This window comes from Chrysochloris asiatica, unplaced genomic scaffold (genome assembly GCF_000296735.1).
Source record: "Chrysochloris asiatica unplaced genomic scaffold, ChrAsi1.0 scaffold00016, whole genome shotgun sequence".
Taxonomy (NCBI): Eukaryota; Metazoa; Chordata; class Mammalia; order Afrosoricida; family Chrysochloridae; genus Chrysochloris; species Chrysochloris asiatica.
In genome coordinates, this window is record NW_006408534.1 from 4,732,539 (window position 1) to 4,739,363 (window position 6,825).

The 6,825-nt window shown below is 34.3% G+C and overlaps 1 protein-coding gene across 2 annotated transcripts in view; it reads right to left on the minus strand.

Moving 5' to 3' along the window:
• The window catches only part of SPAST (spastin), a 123,588-nt gene that overhangs the window by 61,414 nt on the left and 55,349 nt on the right, over positions 1 to 6,825 (minus strand). The gene's annotated exons all lie outside the window — the stretch shown is intronic.

Below are 6,825 nucleotides of genomic sequence, written 5' to 3' on the forward strand. Positions count from 1 at the left end.
TGTTCTGCGGGAGAAAGATGAGGCTTTCTGCTCCCGTAAAGATTTACAGCCTCGGAAACCCTGTACAGGGTCGCTATGGGTTGGAACTGACTCTACAGCACATAACCACCACCACCATCAAAGCTTTACAGAGAACACATAATCAAAATGTTCATGATTAAAATCAGAAGAAAATGAGATAAACCAAATTCTCAATGATGAAAGAAAGAAGACTGGTTAAACAAGACGGACTTAACATATGTATTCTTTTTTCTATTTCTTTTAGAAATGGCTGCTTAAATAATAGTTGTTATGTGCCATGGAGTCGGTTCCAACTCATAGCGGCCCTGCACAGGGTTTCCAAGGCTGTAAATCTTCACGGGAGCAGAAAGCCTCATCTTTCTCCCACAGTACAGCTGGTAGTTTCGAACTGCTGACCTTGCGGTTTGCAGCCCAATTTGTAACCACTACGCTACCAGAGCTCCTTTAGATAAATAAAACATATATAAATACTTAAAGCACAAATAATAAGAGAAATTGGCAGAGAATGTAATATATCTTTGAAAGATAGTAAACTAACAAGGGAATAGTAAATTATTTAGTAGAGCTGATGAGATTAACACAAGTGCCTGCTTGTGAAAGAATACCTGATACAAAAAGCAAGCCAAGCGAATCAATAAATAAGGCTTGGGGTTTAGAGGCACTGTGTACCAAAGAAAACAGTAGTGAGGCAGGCAGCCAAAAGCAGAGCTATTTACTGAAAGTTGGTAAGAAGAGTACTGAAAACCATGCTTCTCCCCACCATCGCCAAAAGCAACCAGGCAAGTATTCCTCTACCACAACCAAGTTGCTCTCTCTATTCCCTAGAAAAATTTAAACCAGAGTATCCAGGCTCCAAAATATCTGCCATAGCAAGAGTCAGGAGAAGCACTAGACTGAGAGGGATTTGTACTTTTAAGATGAATCATATTGAAATGGCTGATGAGCTACTATTTTTTTTACTATAAATAAGACATTAGTTCCATATGGCTCAACCTAAATTCCCTTCTCTCACCCAGTTTCTAGAACACAAACAGTCAAGGGTTCAACACAGTTTATGCCCTATCCAAATTGTTACTGTAGCCTAACAATGTCCTAAATACTATCCATCCACTCAAACTCTTTCCTGTACACAATCAGGAAGAAAGCCTGATTATTTTACACAATGGAGACACTTCAGGGGAATGTCTGACCCATTTATAATTATACTGCAAGGTTGGTGGTTCCTACGCACCAACCCCTCCTTGGAAACTCTATACAGGGGCAGCTGACAGTTGGAACCAACTCGACAGCACACAACAAATGTTATTTGAAGCAACTTGTTCTGGTGTAGCACTGTGGGTTAATGCGCCAAACTGCAAAGCCGTTTGAACTGCAAGGTAGGCAGTTCAAGCTCACCAGATGCTCCTCAGAAACCCTACACAGGGTTGCTATGGGTCAGAATCGACTCAATGGCATGTAACAACAACAAAAACTAAAATTTTCACATATAGCTTTCAGTTTCTTGGTTTGCCATGGAAATCTCGCTAACTGCTTGACCTCTTTCCACTTTATACGTGTTCTCTAAAAATGTGTGTAAAGCAAATGCTGAATGTTTTTTAAACCATAGCCCAAATATTTTATTAATAATATTTTCCCATTTTCCAATACAGATTTTCTACACTAAAAAGTATGGCTCTTTAAAAATACAATAAAGAATTAGGTAGCACTTATAGAGGAGGCAGTTCTAAGGAATCATTCTTACTTCATTTTTAAGTCTACAATTTAACAGTAATCTTTAATAAGACACTTTAACTCTTAGGATTAGTTTCTTTACCAACAAATTAGATGATCACTAAGATACTTTTCAGGCCAACCCTAAGAATTTTCTTTCAACAACCATTTCAGTCAATACTCAGCCTACTATATTAACTATTCTTATTTAACACCAGCAAAAGTAAGTCCAATACAGAAAGCTACAAAATGATTTCCAAAGGGTAATCTGAGGTGGTATGTGAAATAAATTTGGTCAATACATGAGAATTATTAAAATAATTATTTTATTGTATATTAAAAAAAAACTTAACTAGCACTCAAACCAATGATTTCATGTGTACTGCTGCTTAGAATCAGTAAGAAATCAAACAGAGTAAGTATACTTTAAAATATTCAGTAAGTTATAGTATAGCTTGTTCTCAACAGTGACAAATATTATGAAGGTAGTACATAAATGGCCAAAGGATGAAGAAGAAAGAACTGGTCCAGAAGTAGGTCCCCAAATTTATTTTACAGAACATTATCTGAATAACACTGTATCTATGAACTGTGAAAAGCCAAAACAGTACAAGGTCTGAAAAATGAATTATTTCTCCATTGCAAGATTGCCTAACTCCATTAGTGAGTCTAGAAATATGGGATACATTACATCTTTACCATCATTACTGGCATTTTTTCTAACCTACTTTGATGACTCAGAATCCTTAAAACTAATTATTTAAAAAAATTTTCTTCAAACTAACACATAAGAAATTCATTTATCTTAATTTCTAACAATTCTGTCTCTTAATTTAGCATTCCTCTTACTTTAAGATTTTTTTCTGTTACATACTTTTCCTAGGAGTTTCTGGTTGGCACAGTTAAGTGCTTGAATGCTAACCAGAAGGTTGGCAGTTCGAACTAGCCCAGATGTTTGTTCCTCAGGAGACAAGAGATTGGAGATCTGCTTCTAAAAGTTCACAGTCTTGAAAATCTTATGGAACACAGCTCTACTCTGCATACATCAAGCTGAATGGAAGGTAACTAATTAACCCACTTTTTAAATAAACATTAAAAATGGATTGGCAATCAGAAACTATTATATTCATTCAACTGGTTAACATTCATTCAATTGACTAACATCAATTGCTAATATTTTGTCTTTTTAAAAAGTCAATTATACTATAATTTTATACAAACCAAACATTTTAGCATAGACCAAACATTTCCCTACTAACACTTTGGATTTAAGTAATCAATAACAGTATGTTGTTGTTGTGATGTGCTATGGAGTCGGTTCCAACTCATAATGACCCTGTACTGGGTTTCCAAGGCTGTAAATCTTTACGGGAGCAGAAAGCCTCATCTTTATCTCCTGAAACAGCTGGTAGTTTCGAACTGCTGACAATGAGATTAGCCGCCCAATTCATAACCACTATGCTACCAGAGCTCCTTAATAACAGTACAGGAAAATGATAATATGAAGTCCTTACCTCAGGCCTCAGAGAAGGAAGAATAACAATTTCTTGTAATGCTTGTTTTGCCAACTCTTGCCCAGCAATATCATCAAATTTAACAGCTGTTCCACTAAAAAATAGGACCTCTGTTAGCTCCACAAGAGAAATATGATTAATTTATTACAATACATCAAATAATTAAGCCCACTGCTGTCAAGTTCATTCCAACTCATAGTGACCACACAGGACAGAATAGAACTGTCCCAGAGTTTCTGAGACTGTAATCTTTCTCTCTCAGAGCAGCTGATGGTTTTGAAACATCAACCTGTTGATTAGCAGTCAAGTGCTTAACTACTGCACTAATGAATGGGGCTCCTTGTAAATCATACAATATTTGATATCTACTTCACTCATTAAATATTTTACAAATAAAATTTAAAACAGTGAAATAAAATACTTTGAATGGCAGAACATACTTGTCCACAATTTCATTCATTATGAGGTTAGCAAGGTTGCTGTCCACATTCCTAAAATTCTTCATATCTTTCTTTTTCTGAGCAACAGTTGTAGGGGTAGAAGATTTATTTGTCCTACTTGTTTTTGGAGTACCCTTAAAAAAACAAATTTTTATTGTGAAAACACAACCTGACATTTATGATGATCGCAAGTAAATTATTTGTGAAGTTCACAGAATTAAATTTTAAAATAGGAAAACATAGAATTCAAAATATGCAGTATTACCCTCAAGTAAAATTGTATCCACTATAGAATTATATTTAGCATTACGTGGGTTTACTGAGGATTTTGTTCAGAGAAATTTAGTCACTATAAAATTAAAACATTCTATAAAAAGGCAAACAAAATTCTAGTATGTTTAATGTTATAAAACAAATTGATTCAAGGGATTTAAAGAATAACAAATTTAAAATGAAATGTGTAACATTACATTCAAATGTTGCTTAATGTTCATGATACATTCTGTGAAATGCGGTATTATGTGATTTGGATGCTGTGCAAACACCATACTTTATATTTAGCAAAGCTCTATGAGCTATAGGAGACACCTTTTGCTGTACTTCCAAACAGATTCTTCTACTTTGCCTCTTGATGCTGTTATCACTAGGACTGGTTTTATTCGTTTAGAGGCCACGATGTACTTCACAGTAGTATTTTTGAAAGAAAACTAAACAGAGAAAGTACTACAACACTCAAGAGATGTGTAATACAATAGACAGGATGTTGCTGCCTTTGAGTCAAAACATATACTGTTAACATGGTAAACTTTATGTTTGTAAGTATAGAAAGTTCACATTAAAATAATGATAATATAGTATGGTACATACATAAGCCAATAAAATAAACATTTATGATGACTATCAAAAACATATGCATTACAGGTTATACCAGGGGGTTTCAAGAAGTTCAGGGCAAAACTGAATTAAAAGACAATGGAATATTTCCACAAACTTTTTGAAGCCCCTTCATGTATGCACAGTACCATTCTATGCCTGGTAATATACTTGCTTTGTAAAAAAGAGAAATGAGATCACTGTGCTGTGTGCAGGAAGCTGCTGTGTTTGCTACATCTGATTACACCTGCTCTGTCCCATTTTCCTATCAAAAGTTCTGAAATCTGTCTTAATCTTACAGAACCACAGACATGTCACCTGATGAATGTTATATGGCACATGACTGTATATAGAACAGACTGGGTGCGCAAACTTAACATAAAAAATGAATTAGGTTCCAAAAGAAGTTAAGATAAGAATGCTTTTTAATAACAAGTTACCTTTGTGCATTAAGATAAAACTATATTTCACTTTGCAGAAACAAGTCCATTCAATAAAATAATGTAATATACATGCAATATACGTAAGCAGAATACCTTATGAGCTGCAGACGCAGGACCAGACCCTTGTTTCACTCCAGAAACCATGGATAACCCGCTGCAACTAGGTGCTCTGTGGTGGCCTGAAAGACCCATGGATCCAGTTCTCAGAACTGTTTTTGAACGAGGCAGTGAATTACTAGGATGTGTTAAGGGATCTTTTCTTTTTGGAACGGCTCCACTTTCTATCAACAAAAAAGTAAAATCATCATTGTCAGAGAATTATGGCAAATCATTATCAATGCCAGTAAATTGTACCTGTAGAAACTGTTGAATTGGTGTTATGTTCTGCTCAACAAAATAAAAAAACTTGTTTTTAAGAACTTGTAATAGACAAGTACAAATGTGCAGGAAGGTCTAATAAAGCAGAAACTAAGCTAATAGCATTTATTTTTTAATAGAGAAATATTTCAAAATGTGAATTCAGTGAGAATATGCTATCAGAGTACTCATTGAAATAAGATTATGACTCTCCAGGCATTTCCTTTATCTAAAGATAATTTTAACTTTCCTTTAAGGAACACACATTTTAATAAGAGACAACATCATCTATTGGGATAAGAGGATATAAAAAATCATTTATCTTCCAAATACTCAGAAAATATAATAAAGGTACTAGAAATATTGAATGCACTAATTTGGTTACAAACTTTCACGATTGTAAGCTACTATGAAAGTTCATACCCTATTCCCACCAAAACAGTTTTTATAATTAGTTTTTAATTGAAAGAGTATAAATATGTGAGCTCAAATACAAGTATTCTACTATGAAGTATATGTGCAAATATATAAAGAACACCTCTAGTTAACTTTAAATGGTTATGTGATCTGTAGTCTTGTGCAAAAACTACATATTGCTTTCAAGTGTTCAAATTTTATTATTCTTAATAATACTTTTTATACAACACATCAGCAAATATCGTTTATTCATGAAAATGCTTATTATGAAGACAAAAGTTTAATTAGCAAAAACAAGGACAGACAAAAGCCTTACTTTTTGCTTTTGTCATAAAATTCTTTACTGAATCTTAAGGAAAGATTTAAGGAGTCTAAACTGGTGTAAGAAACCAGCCTGCTGACTTAGCGAAGTGTTGATTTCTGACATAACAAATGGAATCATTAAGTGGCTGAACTTTGTGACTGAAGATTCCATAGCAGAATCATGATCCAAAGGAAGGAATGACAAAATCAATTTGACATAGATTTCTGGGTTTATGAAAGTGTGGTGACTTATCCAAGTCACTAGTCCCCCAGATGTCCTTTTCAACCTTGAAGAAACTGGTCCTCTGGAATCAACTTCAGGTCAAACAATTAAGCAGCTCAGAAAAGACCATTGGGTCTTAGGTGCTGGTTTCTTTTGGAAAATTACCTATGTGCACCTAGTTTAGATAAGCAGAAACTCCAGGGTCTAACTAGAAGGATTTATGGAACACCCTTAGTACTTCTGCTCCTGTAACCAAGGAACTCCAAACTTCTGCTTACATGCTTATGTATTAATGCTATCTCATGATAAATTAACAATGATCTATACAGACCACTTTCACTATCTTAGGATCACCTTCCCACTAAAGGTTGATGCTGCCCAATTCAAAGCCAATGTACTCACAACAAACATATTTTTACACTAATTTGTGGTGGTGGTCCTCTAAGTAAGTTTTTGACAATAGGAAGAAGTATAATTAATTAAATTCCTCTAGTACATTAAAAAAAAAAAAAAAAAAATTCCTG